A 27,341-nucleotide genomic window follows, 5' to 3' on the forward strand; every position below is an offset into this window, starting at 1 on the left:
AGAGAGCAGCAGTTCCACAAAAAATGTCCCAGTTTTAATATTTTTCTTAATTGTCATTTTTGATTTGGCTGAAATCTTGCATAGATGTTTCTATAGGCAAAAGATGTCATTTTGTGCTATTTGATTAATTTTTTGGAACACGATTCGTTTTTGAGAAGCTTTTAAAAATGCTATTTTCGGAAAGTATTGATGATTACAAATATTTTTAGGGCTAAAGCGGTTTGTTTGATAGTTATGACGTCTTCGGCAAAGTTGTAGATAACAATTTTCTTCCCGAAAAACATATAAACTAAAAAAAATATTATTTTTGTGAAAAAAATAAAAATAATTTTCTAAACAAGCTCGTATTTTCAAAGTTTAATTTTCTTAATAAAACTACAAAATATTACCTAAACAATGAAACAGGTCTGATCATGGAGAAATCAAAAAAAAAGTTCTGAAATTTTAAAAAAAATAGATTTTTTTTCACAGGGTAAATTTTTATGAAAGAACAAAATTATTATCTACAACTTTGTCAAAGACACTATGCTAATCAAACAAACCGCTTTGACTGTAAAAAAATTTTAGCCAAATCAAAAATTGTCGAGCGAATCGGGATTACATTCTGATCACTGTTCTCTTGGATATACGCTTGCTGTTTGTTTTTTTTCGCTTTGTCGAAGGAACATTGAAGATCATTTGGTTGGATTCGTTGTCAAATTTTATCGCGTAACCATGAACGATGCGCGCAAAATATTTCATAGGAGTATGACAGCACGTCACTAGGACGAAAATCTAGTGTATCTAGAAGTGAAAATTGAAAATGATTAGCTGTAATTTTCGAAGAATTTTGCTGGGGAAAATGACCTATCAGCACTGGTCCGGACAATTTAAAGTTTTTTTGAACAAAGATTCGTCAGTAGACGAAGGAGATTTTAGTAACGATATCGTTATCTCCATACGAATTTTCAACCAAATGAAGGATTGGGATATGGTATTTTTCCAGCTTTGAATCCATAAAACTAAATTTAATCCACAATATTTCAGTAGTAATAAAAGTTGCTTCAAACTTTAACTCATTATTTGATTGATCCAAATACATACCTGCATCACCAAAAGAAGAAATCTGACAAAGATTTCATAAAGTCTTACTAAACAATTGAGTTTATCTACTATAAGCTACATATGTGTTAAGTTAACTTTCAACTCAAGAAAGATTTTACAGTAATCATATTCCGATTTAGGTTATTTTTTGCAGCTTTCAAACAGTTTTGAATAAGGACTGAATATCGGACTTAATAATTAATTGAGATATTGCTGGACTATATTTTTCATAAATTTCTAATTAACTAATTTCCCAGTTAGTACATTTTCCAATCGTCTACTCCATAGTTACTGCTTGAAATAGAAATAAAAATAGCTTGACTTGCATTATAGTCATTAAAAATAAGAAAGACGCCAGTTTGAACTTAGTTACTCTATCTATACCATATATCAATTATATTATCAAATACCTTTGGTAAAAAACAGACGCGTGAGATGAACTGGTTTCTCGGTTAGTATTTCAGAAATAGGCTTTGTAAAATTTTCGATGAACTTTCAAAAAACATGCTCGATTCTATAGCTATCCATTTTAGATTAAACTGATAATTGATACTTTTTTTTAGCCCTGTTGGAGCAATTTAACAAAAATCGAGTTTTCTTACTTTCACATTTTTTTAGATCTTGTTTCAATTGCGTTCCTGAATACACACACAAACACGCAACATGAGTTCATCTGTTCTGAAAAAGTTTTGATAAGTTTTCTTTACGCTTGGATTTCCGACCTAAATATCGAGAGAAGGATTATACAATCACACTTTTAATCACTTATTTCATTATTTCTTTGTAACTAACAAATCTTTGTTTAATACATTTTAAATTCTTGAACAACATTTGAGGTTTGAGTAGTATTCTCAATATTCAATAATAATTTGATGACGATGCAAAATGCAGAATTAGAGATTGCTAATGTTTAAAAAAGTTCATAACTCGAGTCTTCAGTATACTAGCATTACAAAAACTAACTATTCAGCTACGCTACCAATTTGAAAATCGCCCTTTGCGTTTTATTCTATTTTTTATACAGTTTCAAACAATAGTTTGATAAAAAAATCTGGCGGTAGGCTAATTATATATATGTACAATATACCAAGCAGCAAACATACATACTATAAATTAAAAAAAGAGAATTAGTGGTTTCACTAAAACAAACCAATTGGATGTTGTTGAACTACTTTTTCCACCTGTATTTTCCCCCCAAACTCATGTGACGCGTGGAATTTCGCACCAGTCAGCATGGCATGCATAAGCATAACTTTGCATGCACTCACACATCTGAAGCAACAAGGACGCCACGCTTCCGACGTTGCACTGTCGGCCGGTCGTCGTCGGTCGTCGCCGGGCTGAAAAAAGAATAAATCATAAATTATTCGATTGAGTAATGGGATTGCTTTCGTTGTGACGGAAAAAAAGTACCAACAACACTGTAATGCCTGTTAGGAGAGACGACAGAATGGATGGAAGTCATAAAAAAACGGATTGATTTTCAATGGTGTAGTATTGTATCTGTTCACGTTTTGCGTTTTATGTGTGCGAATTTTTCAGATTTTCTTCTCTCCGGTATTTTTCCAGCAAATAAAATTAAAAACGAATGGGGAAATTCAATTCTTAGTTCGAGGTATGCGGGAGACAACACAAAATTTGTTCAAAAGCAAATTGGAAATTATTGTTTAATGCAGTTTTGACATTCTCCCCAGTCTGTTACAGAGCTTGGTAGCTATTTGATACCAGATTTGATTCAAAAATGTTTTATCCGCCATTTATGGTTTTATTGAAGTAAGAAATGTTCAGGAAGGTGTAAAATTAATTTTTTAGTCACACCTCTGCACAACTAAATCTTGTTTACAATAAAGTAGGGCATTGTACCTCTTTAAATATAACCTGAGCTATGGATTCAAGTTTGATTAAAAATAAAGTTGATTCTGGTATGTGGTGGTATCGTTTTGAACCCCCGGACACAACTTTCAAGAGAGCTGATTGAAACTTTTCGAAAAAAATTTACCTTCGAGACATCAAGTTGAACTATGTTCAGGAAAGCAAAAATCAATTGATCTGTTGGGACGGGAAGACTGCGTCATTTTTGCAAAAATGAACTTTTCAGTCACACCTCTGCACAACTAGATCTTGTTCATTGTACAGTTGGTAATATAAATATATCTAGAGCTATGAAATTTAAGTTTGATTAAAAATGATGTAGATTTTGGTAAATCGTCCCGGCTACTAATTTCAAGGTGTCCCTAATACTGCCCTGACAGATTTGTCGAAATTTGAGGCTTAATTTTTTTAAAGCATTACATTGTTGATCGCTGATCCGACATAGCCATAAAATATTCAACCCACAATAAACTGCCATGTTGAACTTGTTCACGCTGCTTTGTTGTTCTGGTAGACATAAAACATTATCTGAACAATTAACATCTGTTTACCTCCGACTGGACTTCAGTTTTAAGTACGTAATTCGTGAAGAGCCCTGAGTTAACATTGCAAGTTCCTGCAACGTGACTCACACCACTAAAACGAAAACAATTAATAGTTTTTTTTTTCTCGCTTATTTTCCGTCGGTCTAGTTCCGCCACTGTTGTGGCCAATCACCGACGCCCAGGGAGGCGACTCCACACCCAGGACCCTAACTCACGACCCGTTTATTAACGGACCGGCGCCAACGGCTCTACTTCCTCATGCGATGGAAGGCGTGATCCCAGAGATTTTTCGCCTCAGAAAATCTCCCGGTGTCGGCTAGGATTTAATCTAGACCAGTTGGGTTGGTTGTGAGTGGATCACGCCACCTCACAACCATCGACACCTATGTCGGCGGTGGGATACGAACCCACACCACTAAAACGAAAACAATTAATAGTTGATCTAGCGACAGCCACGAAAGCTGTTCTAGGAAGTGATAGTAAAGCAAAATCGGTAATTTCCAATTGCTTCACTTCCACCATCTATTTAATATATAGCAATAGCTCAGGAAGGGTATTTAATTTTGTAACTGTTCCATGTTGCCCTTCCAGATCCGATACGATAATCCTAATCGTACCCTGATCAGACAGTTTTTGCACAGTGCCACTTGACTGTAGAAATATGTTTTCAAGCCTTATCCCGCCCTTCTCTTCCGATTCATCATGGTTTGATGTACATTCACTACATCTATCGACGTTGGAAAGTGTATTACCAGTGTGGCTTTAATTTCAAGTTTCGCTGCTCCGAGCAAATTGACAGAGCCACAGTGTAACATCCAATCATTATCGCCTTTGTAGAGAGCTGCCGCTTTTTCGATTGTTCTGCTGTCGGCGTCGTGGGTATATCGGGATCAAATGGTTCCACTATGTCTTTAACATCTCGTATGTAAAAACCGTCGCACATTTCCCGCTGAAATGGTTTCCAATGCATCGACTAGCAACTCAACTACTTCATTATCTATTGTGTAACTGCTACCACTTTATCCTTATACAGCGGATCTTGAGCGTTCAGTTGCTCAAACTGTTTCGGATCAATCGAGACCGTATCTCCACCTCCACTGTACAGGTTCTTTAAAAGGCTCAAAGCACAAACGCTATGCTCGCCCGTCGCGGTGTTTCCAACCACTTGATCAGCAACAGGGGGTAGACAAAATGATTGAGACAGGCAAAATTGTGTCAATTGTTGAAAGCCAGAACTTCACGAAAATGAATCAATTTTGATGAATCCGGTTTCATTTCACTGAAAAACTATCCTGGTTTCCTAGTATTACCAATGGACACCGGAATAATTCCGGATTTTTGGAATGTGTATCACAATATGCATTTTTGAAACGTATAGCACTTTTTCGGGCATCTTGTTGCTTTAAGGGTTAAAATTACAATAATTTAGAGTTCATTGGTACCCAAAGGTTGAAAATCTGTCAGCTCTTTATCACCTGAAGAACATCAGAATTGTCGGATGTGATAACTACCGCTTCTGCAACCTTGCAGTTGAAACGTGCTTCGTCATCGTGAAGCTCTCCTTGCATTTGCAATGTAGGTACTACTTCTTCGGACGTTACCTTTTTACTCTATATCAGGTATGGAACTCTAATCCCCGAAAGGTCGTTAGTCTGTTTGACTATGCGATTCCGAACTGGGGCACAAAATTACTACCAACCAACCCTACTCCATCAATGAGTACGGGTACCTCGTAATCTGTGTACAGTAATCAGGGCCTGCAACAAAAGATAATCAATATGATGTTATTTGGGGTTTTTTCACCGTATAATTTTATTCTCTTCGGATGGTTGATCTTTTTCGGTGAAAGATCATCCAAAGAGAAATCAATATGATGGTCGTAGTGGCTCTTATAGTCCCAATGCTTTTTAGGCATACAAAAAACCGGTTTCGTCAAAATTGATTCATTTTTCGTTAAGTTCTGACTACTTAAAAATTGACTAAAAATTTTTCCTGTCTTAATCATTTTGTCTACCTCCTGTACTTCTATGGAAAGTCTATCCAATTTCGCGTCGTGATCATTAAGTAATAATTGATTTTCGCCACTACCACCGCCATCACGAATATAACATTCACAATAGTTTTGCTCTCGATAAATGTTATAATCGATCTTGTTATTAGCGTTACATAATTTTGTGTACGCGAAAAGAGATTATCTGTTCTACCCTAGAAAATGAATCTTTTGCTTTATTGATATATTTTTTTTGACATTTATCGATACCCACAAACAAATCGTCTGAGTCCAAGCAAAGCAAACAAGAGGTAAACATAATATTAAAAATATTTCTTTGGGAGTTATATGAAGTAAATGAATATCCAATGTTGTTTCTGTCTAAATGTATTTATTATATACATCATCAGGAGAGTTTTAATGCCTACCAACAAATGGGTACGTTTCTTCCTTTTTTGCATTACCAATACTAACATAAAAAAATCGAGTTTCTGGGAGAGATTTCAATTTCGAAAACTTTCCGCTGGCAGTCAGATGTTTTAAACAGATTTTCTAGAAACAACATTACATCTCGACGATTTATGCATGTCTGAGACATTTTGCACCAAAACAAAATTTCATGCTTTTTTATTGGTTAAGAGTTTGACATATCACAAGCCAAGCCAAGCCATTTTAGTCTAGTAAATCGGTTTTTGAAACCAGACCAACGATTTTATATGTATGTGACCAGTCTCATCGAAGAACCCAGTTTCTCGGAACCAAACCCTTTCTACGTTTGCAAAAACTTGAAGGTTGATACGCCGCAAACTAGGTTTTGGAACCATTATAAAAACATTCATTCTCCCCGGGGCACCTAATTCTCGGAACTCGGCCAAGAGAGACCAGTAGAGGTCCAAATGACCAAATACACATGAAACGATCAGCAATGGCCTTGTTCAGCAAAAACTTGAAGTTTGATATGCCGCAAGCCAAGTTTCGGTTCCGTTTTCAATTTAGCCTGTGCCCCTGGAAGGGTACTTACCCCACGGTTTTTCCTCGAAAAATCCGGAACAACGGATAATTTAGAATGTCCTCTACTATCCCAAAAACTATGATAAATTTGTGATCTTTTTAAAGTGGTGGCATCAAATTCGGTTGAGTTCTTGCGGAATGGCGGGTTAAACGAATTTTCATTTTTTCGGCTCTGGAGGGGTCGGGTACGCGAGTGTTAAAAAGGTATCTTTGATCACTTTGAGAAGACGGTTTGATACGTAATGCTTAGTAGAGACAGTGGTAATTTGCGACAAAAACGTTGAAAATACACGGGTGGTAAAATAGAAAATATTCAGAATTCGCGGGAATTCCGAGGCAACCTTTTCTTTAGAAAACGCCAAATAAAGCGCTTTTTTTGGTAAAAACAAAAAAAAATATTTTTTTTAATATACGGTAATTTAACCGTTTCATAATTTCTCTGCGGTACAGGCTACTGTGACGAATTGTCTTCAGTCATATTTCGGTGTCGGCAGGCACGTATTATTCAAGTTATTCTGTCTCCGGAAAGTGATAAATATTTATTTGCGAACCGGAAAAGTTCTAGAGAAACATTTCAAAAGGTCCTATCTGCTTTGATCGATTTTTTAATCGATCACTTTCATGCAATCACCACTACTTATTCAGAACCTTTTATGACATGTTCTTTGCTCAGGTTGGTAGCAGAGGGATCACTCTAGTCTTCTGAACAAAAACCACGCTTGGGAGAGTTACTAAAGCTGAACCATTAACAAAATGAGACGACGCTCCGGAAAAACGATGAAATCAGATAGGACCTTTTGAAATGTTTATCTAGAGTTCAAGAATCCGTCCGCGTTTCGAATACTGACCAAAGTTATAATATCAAACTCATTGTAGCGTATTTCAAAAAATGCTAAAATGCTTGCTACTTGAACTAAGTAGATACATCATGCAACTTCGATTTTGCACACTCTGGAATTCTACCATGCAGGTTAAAATCTTTGCACGGAAAGGATTTAGTAAACGAACTGTGCGAAAACAATTCAACCCAGGCTGACAAAATCTCAATCTTGTAAGAGAGTAGTAGTACTATTCCATCTTATTGGTTGCGTAGCAAAAGGCTTCCCGTTGCCATCAGGGTGCCCATTAATCTTTAGATTTGTCCGTGTTCCTGGTTTTCGCGGCATTTCGCGGATTTTAATTTCGTGGCCGATGGTGGATTTCGCAGAACTCGCGGCTTCCGCGAAATCGCGATTTACCACTGTCCCTAGTAATGCTGAACGAAATTCAAAACGTCGATTTTCATTGGTACCCTACTATTTATGTCCAACGATGAACAAAAATTCGAAAATTGTTTTTTGACTGATCATTGAGGAAACTATGCAACGGTTTATTCAAACAGTATACGTGCGCGTTAAGCGCTTTCGTCAATGATAGCAAGAAAACATATAATCTTCTACGCTTCTACTCTCTCCTATTTTCTCTTTCCAATGTTCTCCCTACTACAATGCATTTTCATTTTCTTACTTACTTTCCTGGTGAAAGATCCCTCAGAATTCACCAGCGTTTCAATTTTCCATGGCATCTTGTCTCAGTTTCTTGAGCGTCCTACATTTCCGAAATCATGCTCACCTTAGTCCAATCATCTAGTCCTTTGCGCGCCTCTACGTTTTGTACCGGCTGAATTCGACACGAACACCATTTTTGCAAGATTGTTGTCCGGCATTCTTACAACATGTCCCGCTCATTGTACCCTTCCAGCTTTAATGACTTCCTGGATACTGGGCTCGCCGAAGTGTTGCGTCAGTTCATTCTTCGCCTTCATATGTTATAACCATATACTCCGCCGAAGCAGGTCCTAAGCACATGTCGTTTGAAAACGGCTAGTGCTCGCAAGTTCTCCTCGAGCATTGTTTATTTTTCGTGCCCGTAGAGGACGATCTTATGAGCGTCTACGGGGTGAAGTTTGCCAGACCTTAATGTCTTGTGGATTCCGTAGTAGGCACAACTTCTAGCGACAAGACGTCTGCAAATTTCTCTGCTGCAGTTGTTGTCTGACGTTAGCAATGATCCGAGGTAAACAAATTCGCCAACCACCTCAAACCCATCTCCATCGATCACTAAGCTACTGCCTATGCGAGCTTTATGTTCCCCTGCCACAGATACTTGGTGTTCGACGTATTCACCCTCAACCAAACCTTTTCTCTTTACGTTTCAGCTTGGTGTACTGTTCAGCAACCACATGGAACATCCTTCCGACAAGGTCCACGTCGTCAGAGAAGCAGACGAAACAGACTGGATTTATTGAAGATCGTGCCCCGCATGTTAAAGGCCGCACGTTTTACAATACCTTCAAGCGCAATGTTGTACAGGAGGCAGGGAAGACGGCCGCCTTGTTGAAGTCCCTTGCGTGTTTCGAACGGGCTTGATGCCGCACCCGAAATATTCATACAGCACTGTACACCATCAATCATGGCCTTAATCATTCTTGTTAGTTTCGCAAAGAAGCCATTTTCGTCCATAACTATTCCATAACTCTACACGGTAGATAGTGTCGTAAGAGGCCTTAAAACCGATAAATAAGTGGTGCATGGGGACTTGGTATTCGCGACACCTTTGAAGGATCTGTCGCAGCGTAAAGATTTGGTCCATTGTCGATCGTCCATCCACAAAACTTGATAACTTCCAACTAACCTTCCTGCTATCGGTGAGAGACAGCGAAAGACGAGCTGGGAGAGCACTTTGTAGGCTGCGTTGAAAATCGTAATCCCTCGAGAGTTCTCACATTCCAACTTGTCGCCCTTCTTGTATATTGGGTATATTACTACCTCCTTCCACTTCTCCGGTAGCTGTTCTGTCTCAGATCCTGACTATCAGCTGGTGCAGACAGGAAACCAACATATCCAAGCCCAGTTTGATAAGCTCCGCTGCGATGCCAGCTGATTTGTTGTTCTTGAGCTGCTTGATGGCATCCTTAACTTCACTTATCGTAGGGGCCGGAATGTCTCTCTCATCCGGTGTGCTGACGAAATCGTTCCTCCTGCCGTTTTGGTCCTCTACCTCTGCGCCATTCAGGTGTTCATTATAGTTGCGCTTACACCTGTCGATCACCTTACTTTCATCCGTCGAGATTCCTCCATCCTTATCCCGTAACATTTCGGCTTGCGGCACAAAACCGGCGTGGGATACGTTCAGTTTCTTGTAGAACTTACGTGTTTCTTGAGAACGATACAGCTGCTCCATTTCCTTACACTCAATCTCTTTCAGGCGGCGCTTTTTGTCCCGGAACAGATGGGTCTGCTGTCTTCGCTTCAGTTTATATTGCATCACGTTTTGATGGGTCCCTTGCTGCAGCACCAATGCCCGCGCTGCATTCTTCTCGTCTAGAATCGTCTGACACTCCTCTTCGAACCAGCCGTTAAGTTGATTCCCCTCGACGAACCTTATGGCACCTTCCGCTGCGCTGTTGATGGCTGCTTCTACATTACTCCAGCAGTCCTCTAGAGGGGCTTTGATGAGTACACCCTCTTCCATCAGTGCCGCCTCAAGGCTTTGCACGTATTCAGTAACTTGGGGAAATTTGAGTCGTCCCAGGTCATACCGTGACGGGCGACGGTAGCGGATGTTGTTGACAATCAAAAGTCTTGCGAATTTTGACCATCAGAAGATAGTGGTAAGAATGGACGTTTGCGCCACGGTAGGTTCGGACGTCGATTATATCCGAGAAGTGCCTTCCATCAATCAAAACGTGATCGATTTGTGATCCGGTCTGTTGTGGTGATCTCCAGGTGTACCGATATGGGAGAGTATGCTGGAAGTAGGTACTACGTATGGCCATGTTCTTGGAGGCGGCGAAGTCAATTAGTCGAAGGTCGATTTTGTTCGTTAGCCGGTGAGCGCTGAACTTCTCAATAACTGGTCTAAATTCCTCCTCCTGGCCTACCTGAGTGTTAAGATCTCCGATAACGATTTTGACGTCATGTTTTGGGCAGCTATCGTATGCACACTCCAGCTGAACGTAAAAGACGTCCTTATCGTCATCGTTACTTCCTAGGTGAGTTTATTATGCTCACGTTGAAGAAACGGCCTCTAATCCTCAACTTGCATATTCTGTTGTCGATTGGCAACCACCCAATCACGCGCTTCTGCGTTTCATCCATCACAATAAAAGTGGTGCCCAGCTCGTGTGTGTTGCCGCAGCTCTGGTAGATGGTACAACCATCTTTGTACGTATGTACCGACACTCCCTTCCAGCATATCTCCTTCAGCGCTATAATGTCGAACTTGCGGACCCTTAATAAGTCAGAAAGAATGCGGGTACTTCTCAAAAAATTAAGGGACTTGAGTTCCATGATCCGAGTTTCCAACCGTTAGTCCGTTTTCGTTGCCTGGATCTATGCCGATTGTTCCGGTCCGACTTTACATTGTTTGCTTCCTGTACTAATGATTTTTACGGCTGGCTTGTAAGTCCTTTACCAATCCTCTGTCTCGCCGGAGAACCGTCGTGTCAGCACTGTTTAGAGTCCCACGCTGACACCAGGACGTCGATCAGCTGCCCCTAACATGGAGAACAGACGCTATTTTGAGCCGCACCAGCTAGGGGAATAGACGCTCAGGTTTGCGTAGCATTTCCTCTACCCCCGGAATATGGTTAGCGCGCCAATGGTCGCGTCGCATCTTCTCACTTAGCTATTGCCGGATTGACAACATTGCCCAGGATACGCCAACCAGTTGTGTCCATGCTTCTGCTGGCAGTCACGTGACTCGTGGAGGCGTGAAATAGGAACTTGTGAGGGCCGGAGCTTACTCGGTCGCTCCTTCCAGGTTGTCAACTCACCATTTGATGCCCATCAAAAATTCGTATAGAGCCTGAAAATGATTCGTTTTTCCTTGATGGTGAAAGAAAAATTTTACAGTGCATATTATTCTCTTATAGTATGACTTTTCATTAAATAAAATTGTGTGTTTTTGGTTTCTATTACTGTTAATGATCCAAACGAAGTAATAACGGATTATGTCATTAGAATCTCGCTGGTCTCGAGGTACGATGCTTACCCAACTATCCAGTCGTTGAAGGTTCTGGTGTGTTGGTGTCAGAATCGATGCACTAGCGTCGCAATGGACACTAAACAATTGGTTGTGAAGACTATGTATAATAAAAAATAAGGCGGTGGTATCCAAGACACGGCCGTATGACGTTGGACTACGGTATTTTTATATTCTAATAAAATATACAATAGACGGAATTGTAACTCTAGTATTTTCTGCGATTTATCTAACAGTTTCTAAATCCGGAGATGTTAAGGCGTTATAAATAACACAGTGCAACAATTTTTTTGCCTTGGCTCCTATGTATGATTTTTTGATGAAGTTTGATGCGAAAATAAATTTCCCTGAGTTTGAACATATTTCAACTCAAGGGGCAACAATGGCGCCATTTTGAATTTTTGAGAAACTGGAAATTTTTGATGTTTTTTCGACGCAATTTAGTTTTAAAACCAAATATCAAAATTCCATAAGTTTGTCTACATATTAGCATCTTTTTACTCATCTTTTGAAAAAAAAAAAACAGATCTTAAATCAGACAAAAACTGAGCTCAAAACGGTGATTCTACGAAACCGGTTTTGGCATAGTTTTAGTATATTTCACAAAGCAAAATAACATGGATTATTTCTGAGTATTAATAGTAATTCGCTAATATCTTAAAGTGGTAATCAAATTATATCTTATTTTGAGTAAAAAAGTCTCAGAAATCGAATGGTAAAAATGTCTCAGAAATCGAATGATAATATGTGGACAAACTCTTAGAATTTTGATATTGGCCTCGAAACAAAATGGCGTCGAAAAAACCACAAAAATTACCGGTTTCTCAAAAATTCAAAATGGCGCCATTGTTGCCCCTTAAGTTGAAATATGTTCAAACTCGGGGAAATTTAGTTTTGCATAAAAATACACAAAAGAATTATATATAGAAGCCAAGGCAGAAAAAAAGTCAATTTTTGTTGCACTGTGTAATGATATATACTAAAAGAATGGAATGTCACTTCAGAATAAACCTTTCTTCGTAGCTGCACTACCAAGACAATCATTGAATTTAGCGAATTGGGTAAAATTTTCCTATCTTAGCAAGAAGCAAACTCAACGAGACTATCTGAAAATAGAGACCAGAACGATTCAAGCGGAAATTCTAAGATTGGAAATTGTTAACCGATCAAACTCATGCTAGGTTGGCTCCAGCCCAGCCTATAACTTTATGTATTTTAAGGAAATACGTGTGACAGATAAATATATTACTTCTTTAATTGCGATTAAGAGCATTCTAAATGTTATGTTATTTTTCACAATAGGGATAAGTTTGTTTTTTTTTGTGTGTGAGAAACTAAAACAAAACCGCGCACCGAGAAACCAAAACAAAAATTAAATGTATGCTCATTGAGAAAACTTTACCGATAATTATGATACTCCTTTTACCGATAATTATAATTATAATTATAATTTACGATACTTAAAAGAACCTGTTTTGATCTAAATGAAATTTCTAGCAAATAAGTGTTGATCATTCATCGGCAGTATTTTTCCTTGATGAATAAAGATTGGCTGAAGAAGTTTAAATTGTTGCTGTATAATTGAATTATTGAACCGTGTTCGTCAAGGCGTTTTAATATTTTCAATGGAGTGTAAATGAATAAACGAGAAAATACTAAATCTTCGATTAACACCCACTATAGCTACCCACACTCGTGTTATAGCAATCCATACATACGAACGAATAAGAAATTCAAGTCGATGGTTTGCGCTTTTGTAAGCTACCAATAATTGCAACCACCAGCTTTCTGCTGCTTCAGAAAGAACCGGCCGCTTTGCCAGCCAACGCACAAATAAGAAATTCAATTCGATGGCGTGCGTATGATACCGGTACAGTTTTTGAATGAAAATGAGGGGGTGAAATGTTCGAATGGTACCTTTTATATCCAGGTTTCGTTAGTTATTTGGAAAGAGGGAGGAGTTTAGAAGAATAGGGAATGACAAGGAAAGTAAAACAACAACAACAACAACAACAAATCATTTACAAAGTCAGAACGGTTCTATCCGTTATTGTCGGCTGTGTTTGGGAAGAGAGGTAGTGATTGGTTACTCGGTATGATTTAGACAATCGACGTTATTTGCAATTTTTTCAATAGTGTATCTCAAACAATAGGTTGTTTAAGTTACATAAATTTAACCGTAAAAAAATATGATCGGTTCATGCTAAAACTTCGACATTCTGAAAAGAAATGACTGATATATGAGCGGTCAAAACATGACCACTTTTTCCTGGTTTTCCTTGGTTGGATTACTAGATTCTCAAATTCAGGTGACTAACTTCGAGATAGACGTCAAAACAGGAGATCGAGTATCAAAAAGGTATAAAAAATGATCCATGATTCTAGCACAATTCAAACATTCTGTATCATGGTCGAGCCAGCTTACTTTTGAGACTTCACCGTTTCACTTTGCCTGAAATGATAGATTTCACGTATGAACAATTCGAGGGAAAGTTTTTGTTAGAAATAATTTGTTTCTCTAAGAATGCCCAATTGGGTTGTTTAGCTATTCACGGATTTTAGATTTTCATATATCATCTGAAAAAGTGTAATTTTCTGAACAAAACGTGATTTTTAAAAACTCTATATCATTATCCTTTGATTTTTAAACGAAGGAAAAAAATTCGTTCTAAGTCGCTACAATGACAGTTGGTATATGGGCGAATTGTCATTGTAGCAATTTCGAGCATTTTTCGAGCAGTTTTAAATAGTGATTTAAAAAGCGAAGGATAACGATAGAATTTTTCTTAAATCACGTTTCACTTAAAAAATTCAGATCTTTCAGATGATATAAAAAACTGATTTAGCTTAACAACCCAATTCGAAATGTTCAGAAGGGTTTCAAAAGCAGTTCAAAAGCAATTTGAATTTGCATGGATCCAATCATGATACAAATTCTATAATCAGAACGAAAAACGATATATTTGAATAAATTTACGCCGGGTTTGCTATAAATTATTGTTTCTGTAATCTAGACTGATAGGTTGTTTCGATAAACATGTTTTTCTATATGAATATTAATGGTGAAAATGTGACATTAAATCGTCTAATTGGTCCGATCATTACCATAATCACCAAAGATCAGAAACTTATTTTATTGATTTTGTAACAAAGAGTTTTTACGTTTGATTTGATTTCCGTATCCCAAAGATCAGAAAAAATACGATAAATTGTGGCCCTGTGGGAGATACTGATACCAAGATAATGATCTGTAATCGCCTATTATTCAGAGGTTACGCAATTAAAGCTTATGCACCCGGTGCAGCAGTGCCTGGTTGCACCCCTCCCCCTTCGGAAACGGACTCAAAAATCAAAATTAAATTCAAATGTTATATCCAAACAAGTTAATCTTTATTGTTACCACAGAAATAAATAGTATTACCGTTTCGATTGATGACGACATTCTCTATCTGTGTTATCTTAGACTAAGCGAAAGCAAGAGAAAGAGAGAATTTACTCCCTAAAATAGAAAAGACCATTCCGAAATCAAAGTATTCAATGGAAAGATGGCGTTGATAGGTTGAATGTTGGTGTATCTGGAAAATCGGTTGGCGAGGTACGCCGAATGGTTATATAGGGTATCGGCTATATAGGGTATTAGGTTTTACCTATTATCGTCCGGGGGATAAATGATGTTCTAGAGCTTTCATTTCTTGCATGATGGTTCTTCATGATGCAGAGCATCTTCCTGCACAAGATGATTTTTCTATGACTTCATTTACCCCCAGGACGATAATTGGACCAACCTGACGAGAATAGAGCCTATACCCTACTTTTAATTTTGACAGATTATTTTATTCATTCTGCACCCCCTAAAGCGTGTACCTGGGTGCGCTCCGCACCCTTCACACCCCCCAGTCGACGCCACAGGTCTAATGACTGGAAAATCAAATAAAAAAATTAAGTCTCAATTTGAGTGTTGCTAAAAATTTATTTTTTAATATAACTTAATCAATCAATATTTTTAAATAAATTGGTCACACTCCAAAACTGTGTATTACATTCAACATTTTAGACGCACGGATAATATGTTACACCATTTGTGAGCACTGATAAAACCCAACATATCATCAGGCTGTTCTTCCGCTTGATTGTTTTGATCTGAACTGGATAATCCTCGGTGATCGGTTGCTGATGTGGGATAATGCAATGTAAAAATGTCATTCCGAATGCTTCTCGGTCGGCGAACTTTACTTTCACTTTTTGTGCCTAAGATCGTATGCGCTATTCGGTTAGTGTCCTGTTTACAACAGGAAAGCTTCCGACTGACCGTTCATCGGGAAGGACTTAACAGAAAGAAAGCGAAGGTATCCTAACTTGTGCAACTGCGCAGTTCCATTCAAAAGGTATTGAGAGCTTTCTTGGCTTTTCGGATTGCACACTGCCGAAGATGCTGTGTCTGTGGTAGTTTCTGCTGGTGGCAGAACGAAATGACGATCAGTGTAGTTGAGATTATAATAATAATAGCAATATAGCATTAAAGTTAATATTAGGTACAGACATTTACCCAGACCGAGCGGTCTGCTATGTATAGAATCTCTAATACCAATGAAAACAGTAGTGATGGGAAGGAAAATGACTGTATAGGAGGAGTGGGTGGCAGGAAATTTCTATCTCAGCATGCTAGAACAAGATTAAGGAAAGTGTGAAACTCGTGCCTTGTATGAGTTTCTCGGCGCTCCAAAGAAAAATTGCTTCGGGGCTTGGACCGAGCACAGCAAATCTTGACAGAGGTGGGTGGTTGCGTGGTGGGAGATACATACGAGAGCAAAGCCTGGCTAATGAGGGGTGACATGACAGCAGGCGAAGCGATGTGTTAGAGAGATAGTCTATATAATGCGATGAAAATAGTGGTAGAGGGTGAGAGCGTTCGGCCAGTGCGTTTAGAAAGTGGTGGTTGTTTGGTAAAGCTTAAGGGCGCATGAGCGCCCCTAAATTTTGTCGGCTTTGGATAGTGGCAGGAGACCGCTCCGCACGCGTCTGCTGCTCGTCGTTGCGAAGGAGGGCGATGGAAGCGGGAGAAAGTTGAACGTAAGTGTGGTGGTCGAAATTGTTTCCGCGTGTGAGTAAGGATAGAAATGTAAATATGTATGAGAGATTTTCGGGAGAACTGCACAGTTTAAATATTGGATAAGCGGTCGAAAAAGAGAGCAAGAGCGATAGAAAGAGCAAAAGCGCGCGTGTGAGCGTTAATCAAGACAGTTTATGCCGCTTCTGCTTCCACCCCCACAAAAAGGGTGGATGGGGTTCTTCATTAGGAGGTGGTGGTGAGCATCGTTCTTGTTAAGCTTTTGGAATGATGCGTGTGGCAGGACAGCCTTATCTTCGCGGCGAGTTTGTCTGGCGACGTACGAGTGTGTGTTGGCATTGTCCTGTGAGGACTGGGAATGCGTGCACATGAGTATGTGTGCAGGATCCCGCGTGATTTTCCTCTGTAAGAGCTCGTCCGTGATAAGCGAGCGAGTGCAAGAGAGAGAGAATCGCGCCGCATCGACCTGAGTGTGAGGCGTAAATTGTAAGGAAGGAAAGTTGGTGCTCCCCATATTCTCAAGTCGTCAGTCGTTAGCCAAAAGTCGGACGAGATTGCTGCAAAATTAAAAACATCTTCGGTCACACGCGCGCAGATAAAAAAAAAGAATAAAAACAAAAATAATTCCGACTTGATAGACTTTTACACAGATGTGTATATATTTTAGTGTGTATAGCTATAGTTAGATACAAAGTGACCAAAAGGCAAGAGCAAGGAGCAGAAGCGCAGAGAAGCACAAGAGAAAATCGCACTATCGTCTCAAGTTACCCCTCTTATATATTATTATATATTCTTTAACTTGAAAAATCAGCAACGGAAAAACCACCCCTTCGAGAAATTTTCTCTATATAAAATTTAGTGTAATTTTCTTCTCTTAATAAATATTTACCCATACACCCGGCGTGCTATCCAACAAGCAGTAGTGGCAGTAAAGCCGAGTGTACTCCTGCCCACTCCCCCGGTTTGCGCTGTGCTGTACTGGTCCTTTTAGTTTCCTACAATCGTTTCCCTCGTGTTGTTTGGTCGGTTAGATACCAAGGAGTTATCCTTACGTATTATCATAGCTTCAGAGAAAGTCGTGCACCACATCTAACTCGACTCTCTTACGGTTCGGACCTAAAAAGCGTATATTTCTTAGATCCTTGTACAAGAACGTCAAAATCTACCAAAAAATAAAGCACCGAAACCAAACCGGATTCGAGTATCGTGATTGATTCGAACAATATCGAATCGAACAGTTTCGTGATAAAATACCATCACAGCCAGCAAATTGTGTTGATTACAGAAGCTCAAAAATTCTAAGACCAATAGCTCAATCTGCACTCAGCCTCACATCAGTACATTTGCGAGAAAAGTATCAATACCGTGTTAAAAGGAAATCGATCGCTGAAAACCAGAATCTTATTTCGAGGATTAAGTGGTGAAAATACAGTGTTACGCGCAAAATACAAACAAATCATGGCCAACAACCAAGACACAATGTTGGCTATAAGTCTGCTGAATCCAAAGGATTACACCACGTCCGACCTGCAAAAGTCCAGCAATGCGGTCGAGCCTCGAAAATCAGTGTTCCAATTAGGCGAAATAGTGTTCTTGCTTTGAACATGTTCCTTAGTTGACTTTTAGTTCTACAAACAAAATAATCATACGAACCAAATAATAAACGACTATATCTAGTGTGTGTGAAATGTTCTCCAGGAAAACAAGTAAATATATCATAGACCATCTTGATTCATTAACCATCGACGAACGTAAAGCTAATACAGTTTGACTCTGTAGAAGATGCTAACAGAGAAATCTAAAACCAGGCGTCAATATGAAAAAGATACGCAAACTGGTCAATTTGCTGCAAAATGTCATCCGGAAGAAATGAGTGAAAAATTATGTGAAACTACAAAATGGTCAGACAACTACAATGACGATTGATGGCCTGCGATGCCTGATCGTTCATTGGACTTTAGAAGCTAAATAGGTAAACCAATAAAAAAAAACACTACAATGAACCTTATGATCAAGCAGTTAAAAACTTACTCCCAGATAAACACAGATGCAAAAGGTAGTGGCCAACAGTTGCACTGATACCCCCCAAAGTTTAGTTTTTCGCATTTTTTACTACTGCAAAAAATCCCCACGACCAACAGAAAACATCAGTGAGAGTGAAAATGTTCGAAAAAGTTAAGAAAGAGGAAAAATAGCAAACAGTCTGAGTGAAGTATTTTAAGTTTGAGCTAACCAAACATCTACTGAGGAAGACAGATTAATGATCAACAAAGAAAAGTAAAGGTTCATTACAACCACCAAGGACTCGTTCTTATTTTAAGTGCAATAAATCATAAGAAACACTACTTAGTGAAAAATCAGCGAAAATAAATCGTGAACACAATCTGAAATGTGTCAGTGTAAACTAAATGTAGACTAAGTCCCCCAAAAACGCTAAAACTAAGGGAACTACCCGCGTGGAAACGACGAATTTCGCCGTCGCGCTTGATGACGAATTCATTCCAAGTTCCTGGACAACAACCAAAACTAGAAGACAAATGTGATCAAGTCAAGTGAAAGTGTGTGTGTGCATCCAAAAGGAAGAGAAAACAAAATACAAAAAGGTGGATACTCGCTCCCCGCAAACAAGCACAGGAAAAAACGCATAAAAAATATTACGTGGAAACAATGCGGAAGAAAATCACAAACAGAAAGTGAAACTTAGCGCTACTCGGAAGTGAAAGTGACTAATAATAAGCTGAAGAAGACAGTAACTGAAAATAAACAATTGCACAAACGGTGTATAGCTATCAAGCCGAAAACATAGAACAAATTTTTAAACCACTCCCGGTACGTGTGTCACATGTGTGGAATAGCAAAAATACTATCTATCCAGCCTAACACATTTTTCACTACTCCATCCAATGTCCTATCCTGCAGCCTCTGTGTTCGCATAGAAAGTCCTTGCCACCATCCTAGATAGAAGAGGAAAAACGCAAAACACTGCGAGCACGACTTGGGAAGAGCTAGATTTTAGCTGCAATTGCAATCGCGTGTGTGTAACTTCTTTCCACTTTTTTCCCCATATTTCGCATCCGTTTATCGTTTTATCCACTGCTACAGTAACTTCATAGTCGTATTGGACGCATCCTTTGGAACTTCCCAGCTTTTGACTGTAGTTCAACTCTTTTTTTGAACTAATTTTTTCATATCTGTTGGCAATTACCGTCTGTCATCATCAATAGGGGTCTTCACATCGAGCTCGTATACGAATACCGAGTCGTAAACTGCGTACTCGTCAATGGAGGTGAGTATTTTTACGGCTGGGTATTTGTTTACGAGCTCGACATGAATCCTCCTAATGAAAATAGAAAAGCTGTAAATCCCATCCTCACCGAAGATTCCAAAAACAGATTTTTGTTCAAATGAATACCACGTGGTATTTTATTAATTTTCGTGTCTTTTGCAACATTTACGTAACAACGTAACGACTGCTAGCAGTAAGACTCCGCGCAACCGTCGACGTCCGTGGCTTCGTCCATTTTGCTTTCACTTACGTTTTCGTAAACGTCAGCGTCGTGACGGTGGCTGCTGGCAGTGCTATCATCGTTCACATCGGATGAGGAAAAGTACCGTGCCGAGCGGAAGCAGAAAAAGAAAATCGGTGCGGATTAGACGCAGGTGGCCACTGCGACAGCGGAAGCGGAGGAGAAAAAACTGTGTGTTTGATGATCGGTCGGTGCACTAGCAGAAAGCATACAGAATAGCCGAGACGAAAATGTGAACCAAGTTATACGGAGAGTAGAGAGAGAAAAAAGAAAAAAATAAAAACAATCGAGAAGAATGATCAAACAAGAACAGACTGTGTTTGTGGACGGTTTGAATATGGTGATGTATCATTCAAGAAAAACAACAAAACATTTTTTCAAACTATCAAAAATTAAGCAATTTTATACACTGTAGTCAATGAGTTATTTTTTTAAATTCGAGTGCAGCTAATTAACTTGCCTGAATAATATATCATAGGGGCAAACTAAAATGAATTACATTAGGAATAGTTAGGAAGCTGGTAATGCTGGACCATATTCTTTATTGTTTGCTTGTGTTTAGTTTTTTTTTAATTTAATAAATTATTATTCAAGCTGTTCAATAATTTATTTTCTGAATATCACATTTTCGCATATCTTTTCATCGCTAGTTATGATCATTGCTTTGTTTTGCTTTTTTCTCCTAATGTTGTTTTTTTTCTATCAAGTACTGAGCCCAATTCGAACTGCGATGATTATGAGAGTTATGGTTGTAGCATAATTTTTTGTCATCGTTCTGCACATTTCGCGTTTATAACCTTGTGTGCATTTTTCCTGTGCTGAGGGGTTTCTTAAATCGTAGACGCGCCTATGTTATTGCATTGGGTTTGTATGCGACACATTTTCCGATCAAGTTTTTTTTTCGAACCCACCATGGTCCCAGCATGTCATGTGAGATTTTGGGTCATGAAAAGATGGCGCTTTTTCGTGAATCTAGTTCTAATTAGAATTGTAATAATTGGATAATAAGCTCTTTTATTCTATTCAGAAAAATGCACGCAGTCACATAATTTTAAGACAACATGATTTGCATGTTGCATATAGGATTTAATACGAAAATAAAATGATTCTTCCAAACCCATGCGATTTTTGACTGACTGAACGAGGTATTTGGGGCTCCCACAGGAAATTTTTTGATAAATTTTTATTTCGATGAAAGATTGTCGTTGAAAAACTAAAATCTAATCTAATTTCTTATTACGTGGTGAAAACTAAGGAAAAGTTTCAAAGCCGAATATTCTTAAACATGTGTTTCATACTAGAATGGGTAACAATTTCAGCCAATTGGTATCACTTTTGAGCAACATTTTTAACGGCGGTGCAGCAAAGGATCATGCTTATCCAGTTGTCAACGGGATTCAGTTTCAGCAACCTGACAGCGAAAACGATATAAAAACAATTTTCCAGTTTGATCATTGCCATTTACTATTTTTCTTTTGATACGTACGGTTGCGTACGTATTTCACAGCAAACTTTCTATGTCATCCTGTGTATTATAAAGTAAATGAACGCCCTGGGTAAATAAAGCCTTGATGCTACATTCCGATTCGGAACTCGACTTTCTGTTTATATACACTGACATCGCAGCCAACTGTTTCAGTCTACAGGATAATTGCGCGGCTAGTGCTACGATCCTACTGACACTAACAGTCTCTCCAGAACCGAGACTCCAACCTACGACAATTGGCTTGTAACGCCAGCATCGCACCTCGAGACCAGCTGGGAGAAGGGGCCCTGGGTATTAAAGAGATAATTACAGTTCATAGGTTGAACCAGTTGTGTATAAATGTAGCTTCGCCAATTTTATCACAGCAGTAAATCTGAGTTCTATATAGAATTGTATGTTTCAAATACAGACATCCTGGGAAATCTAGCTTTTCAGTCGAATTCACTCTCCGGCGAGTCAATAAGGTTTTAGGCTATTTATTTTCTCTACACTTCAGCTCTGATAGTTATTAATACAACTGCATTGATATTTTATGCAATTTTTTATAGCTAAAACATCGGAAAAGTTAATGTTGTATATTATTCCTTCAAGTATGGAAATTATACAAATAACTGGTCGCAATGGAAAATGTACCCAGCAGGGAAAATGGAAATTACAGATTGGGGAGTACGTGTGCGTCTGGATAAATTGAAACGTGTTGTGATTTTTAGTAGAGAATAAAAAAAAATTTAAAAAAAATTATATATCAGACACATTGAACTGTGTTTCAAAGTACCGTGGAATGAGTTTAATTGATCAGTGGGGTGACCTGAAAGTTCGTGGTAAAAAATTCTGATCTTACAACACTGGATAATGTTTACGTGCCCCAAAACACAACTTTTGCCTCATGCGTTAATAAATATAATTAATTTAATTAAATAATTTAAATAATTAATGATCATTCCATTCCATAAAAGTAGAATGTTCAAGATTTAGCAGGAAAATAAAAGAGTTGGTTTTTGATTTTTTGCAACAACCCGAATTGAAATCGGTCTAACGATGATCAAATGAGAGCAAAGTAAGTAAACTTATCTCGTGAGCCAAAATGAATAGATTTTAACCTTAAATATCTTTATTTTCGTTGACCATTTTCCAGTTCATTCATCATGAACATATCGAATAATAGCACATTTCCAATTTGGATTTCAATGGTGATTAATTCCACTTCTTCTAGTATCTTATAGAATTTTCGGATTTAATTCATGAAGTAAACGATAAATATTTTACCAAAAAGTTCGGTCTTGTGATCGCCATGAGATTGCTGACAAACAAGCTCACCCGGCTTAACCCTTTATAAGGCAGTGGCAACTATATTGCCACCAACAATTTTCGTTTTTTTCTGCTTGAGAAGCTATGATCAGTGATCAGAAATGAATAATAAAATTTAATGACATTTTTTGCCTCGGCCCGTTAAAGGGTTAAGCAGTCGGAGCAAACGGCCCTCAAACACCTGAATTTTGATCATTATCGACAATTTCAGTGACTAAAACGAAAAATTTTAACAAAATTGCAGCCATTCAGGCGCTACTTCGGGTGCTGAAGAAAATCCCCTGCAAAACAGATGCAAACTGCTTAGAATAGGTTCGAGGTGATCGGAATAGTGTCCCTCGATTGGAAGCTTTAATTGATTATTATTAAAGTTTGCTAACTCATTCTTACAACCTGAAAACAACAAGTGCTGACAGAGAAAAAGATAGTAAACAAATTGGTATACCTACTCATGTTTAATTTTCACCCAGCACATTTCGAGTATTTCGTCGCAATACACAGGCGCTTCCTAGAACTGCTTTAAATATGTTCCCTACCCTACAATAACACTTGTTCTTAAATTTATCTTATTCATTGCAATGGTGCCTTGCAAAAGTCTTAGACTGATTTGAGTTTCAAGTATAAGTTTATGCTGGAACGCACTATAAGTTACTTGCATTTTGATCCACATTTACGACATACAGATAATATATTCGAAGAATAGTCAAAATTTCTTCCTGGATTTTTTTTTGTATTTTTGCCTTCACATATGTATTCAACTCCTTTACATATATTTGCAGTCATCAAACAAGAGCTTCTAGAGATTTACGGTTACGCCCTTTTTAATTGTTTAAGGAATGTAATACAGGTCGGAATCGATTATCCGGAATTCGATTATCCGGAATTTTAGACTCGATTATCTGGAATATTATTTTTTTGGTGTCCGTTTTCAATTTTTATTCCGAAATTTTGCCTTTATCATCCCTTCTGGCATATTTGTTACCATTTAACGCACTTCCGGCTTGTTTGGAACAAGTTCGAATTGAGTGATAATAATCAATGTCCAAATTATTTTTTTTTGCTTCTTAAGATTTTACCCTCTTTCGCCTCAGAAGTAAATTCTGGTTACGCCACTGCATCATACAAGTAAAATAAAGAAAAGAAATATTTATTTTATGTTCGTTAATCGCAAAATTTCAGTATTTTTTGTGTGATTCGATTATCCGGAATGAAATTTTTTTGATGTTCCGGATAATGGAGTCCGACCTGTATTGTCAATCACGTTATTTTCAACTGTATGTGTGGTTGAGTATTTAATTAAACAATTTAATTTTTCTGAGAGTTTTTATTTCTTTTATATGAATGCATAGAAAACTTAATTCCGCTTCATTCGAGCAACGAACCTGGGGTACATAGTTGAAGTATGAGGTCATAAAATATTTGAAAATTTATAGCTCAATTCAGAAGAAGAGGAAGGTTCATTTAATTTAAAATATCTGTTATGGACATACGTTTGAGATTTGAAATTTAGACAAGTAATGACAAGTCTAAGTATTCCTGTTAAAATTTTGTTGAATCCTGTGCAAATAGTTCAACTAATGTGGTCTTTCATGTGAAAATAATTTCATAGCAGTAACATTATTATTACGAAATAATTTAAACAGTATATACTGGAAATACAAGCTCAATAATGTTCGTAATTCAATGCTTTTGATTATATAGTGTGATAACTGTTCTTTTTCAACTAAATGTGACGATTTGATATAGAAGTATATATATTACAAAATAAATCGTAAAATAACGATTTTTGGCAAACATTTCTTTATATCAATATTAACTATATTTTTAAAGTACATGAGGTGTAACTCGAATGAAAAACGAAAATATTAGGTATGCATAAATTAATTTATTTCTTCTTCTTTGGAAATGCTAGAACAATTAAATGCTGCCATTTTTGTGATCTTATTTACAACTTTTAAACCTAACGTGCACATAATTGTTACGACATTGAATAGCCAGACCGTTTAATTATTTTTCCTTTGAGCAAAGGAAAATAAGTAAATTAGCTGCAAAATATAAAAACTATCGCAATTCAATGACAAATTTTTAAAGCGGTAATCTCATGTAAGTTTTCAAATGGACCTAAGTGTAACACTGAGAAACTCTCTTTGTTTACTCTTTGATTATTATATTATATTTGATAGGCTGACCAGACGTACCGTTTTTTCGACTATTTTCAACCGTCCCGTCTTTTTGTCATTTTGTACCGTTTCCGGATACTCCTTGAAAAATTCTTAAATAGAGCTTTGCATTGAAATTTACCTAAGCGGAAAAAAGGTTTCCAAGCAGCCAGGATTTTTTTATATTACTGAGTTCGTTTTGTGCATTTCTGACAGTACCGAACATCCCGTATCGTGAACTGACGAAAAAGACGTTGTTGAAAGTTGAGACCATGATAATTGTTAGTCAAAATCTCGATCGTCTATGTAATAAATTTTAGGAACTCATTGCAAAAAATCACACTCTTCTACGCTAAATTTCATTAAACGCTAAGTATCGCACAGAATCGGGTAGGTCCATAAAAGCAATGAATACCTAATTGTTTGCATGCTTTGGTTGGTAAAATTTTTCAAAAATTAATTTTATCATGTGTTTCGTTTTTCGAACCCGTTTGTCCCGTTTTTATTCCGAGAAAATCTGGTCAGCCTGATTATTAACTAAGTTATAGTTAGGCAATATTATAATCTTTCGGTTTGTGGCAAGAAAGCGGCGCTGTAATTAACGAAACAGATTCGCGTTGACGGTGTTGCTGATATTTGTTTGGTTTGTGCATGCGAAAAAAAAGGAAGGAAATATTTTTGCTTTTGTCATCACGCACATTTTGACAATTACATATGAGTGTTCACGTAGGTGCGAACAGCCTTCAAAATCTCTTTCAACGCGAATAACCCGAATTGAGAGAGGAGTGAATGTCTCATTGTTACACTTACGCGAGTAGTATCTCACTGAATACGGTGGTTTCATCTTCTGGTATGGAATATGGTAATTGTATCGACAAGTTCACCGCAGAGCGTATTGGGCTTCATATTTTCTGCTTCTGTTTAACTTTCCAATTAGATTTCATTTTACCAACCAGTAGATATCGCCAGCATGTAGGCAACGCGCAGCACATTTAGATCAGGTCAGAGAAAAGTCTCTATAGTTGCGCTATCATCCGCAGGAGCGCTCCATCGACAAACCTTTCACCCCTATTTCGGCCAAACAAAACTGCTCTCTTCTGCTGTATATGCAAAGGTAGAGGGATACCAGTAAAAAGTGTTTCCAAGCATCCCTTCCACGAAACGAAGATTTAGAGCATTTGACGTACAATAGAGCATACCAAAGAGATACAACAAAATATTTTAACTGTACAGACAAAAACATTGTATGTCTTTTTGTATTTTCAACCATTTCTAACTATTTTTCGCTCGTTGCAGATACTCCCACTAATTGCACCGATTCGACTTTTACCCAAAGAATGCCTTAAAATCCAGGTGAGTATTGTTACGACTTTACAAACTATGTGGTATTAGCGCCTCAAAAGCCAAAAAGAATACATTTCAACATTCTATCTAACACACTAGCAAAAAACTACAATTCCGTGTTTAAATAATTCCAACTAAGAAAAAACCATTTTCCTCATTGCGTGCTATAGCGGGCTTCTTCTGATTCGTCAACGTCTGCGAGTGATATTAGCACGGAAACCATGTGCCTAATATTCGTTTTCTCAAACTTGAGGCACTCCAATTTAAAATCAAAACCTCTGACATTTGATTGATTTGTTTTCGTGAACCGGGAACTAAAGAAGATATCCCAAATGTATATTGGAATTGGGTTTCTACGTTATGCTTGCTGATACATTTTTTTAAATATCTTGTGTGAATTTAAGGATTCGTGTAGCTTTTCCCTTTGTGTACTAATTCTTTGTTCAAAGTGAGCTTCATAGTTTTCGTGGTTTGCTGCACTTAAAAGCCCGTGTACTAATTTCCTCATACCCTCGCACAAAGCCGGAAATTCATGGCATTTGACGACAGCTCGTCAACACGTTCTTAGGTTTGCTGACATCTGACACGGTTAGAGGTACTTTCAACGCGCACGTTTCGGTAAGGTAAGTTTGCGGTGTCTGCGCTATCACCGCATCCTTCGACAGGCGGAAATATACAGTTTCCGGGGTAGCCAACATAATAAACCTCCCTATGTCAAAATTCACCCCAATTAGATCGATGGTTTCGAACACTGGGATTCACTTATCGTTAATTTATGGTTTATGTTTTTGATATTGATGACTAATTATGCTGCACTATTGTATAATTCAATAAAGTTTGATCACTTTGGATGAAAACTGACAATATAATGCACGGTAAATGTACAGTTTTTTTGCATTTTTCATCTTATTCCCATAGTGCAA

General features: G+C 37.9%; 1 protein-coding gene and 1 long non-coding RNA gene across 7 annotated transcripts in view; one reads left to right on the forward strand and one right to left on the reverse strand.

Annotated features, from left to right (window-relative positions):
* The window catches only part of LOC129718781 (homeobox protein prospero), a 206,568-nt gene that overhangs the window by 17,275 nt on the left and 161,952 nt on the right, over nucleotides 1–27,341 (forward strand). For 2 of the 5 annotated variants that reach the window (XM_055669856.1, XM_055669857.1), the window contains exons 1-2: nucleotides 17,120–19,423; nucleotides 26,371–26,427. The gene's annotated coding sequence lies outside the window, so the exon portion shown is untranslated. Of the gene's footprint in view, nucleotides 1–17,118; nucleotides 19,424–20,071; nucleotides 20,462–26,370; nucleotides 26,428–27,341 lie in introns of those variants that run through there. The other 3 variants (XM_055669853.1, XM_055669852.1, XM_055669855.1) reach the window with 3 other exon arrangements.
* LOC129718782 (uncharacterized) overlaps nucleotides 1,294–27,341 on the reverse strand; it is a 57,904-nt gene continuing 31,856 nt past the window's right edge. For both annotated transcript variants that reach the window (XR_008727040.1, XR_008727041.1), the window contains exon 2: nucleotides 1,294–2,423. This is a non-coding gene — a long non-coding RNA (uncharacterized LOC129718782). The remainder of the gene's footprint in view (nucleotides 2,424–27,341) is intronic.

This window comes from Wyeomyia smithii, chromosome 1 (assembly GCF_029784165.1).
Source record: "Wyeomyia smithii strain HCP4-BCI-WySm-NY-G18 chromosome 1, ASM2978416v1, whole genome shotgun sequence".
In the NCBI taxonomy this organism is placed as follows: domain Eukaryota; kingdom Metazoa; phylum Arthropoda; class Insecta; order Diptera; family Culicidae; genus Wyeomyia; species Wyeomyia smithii.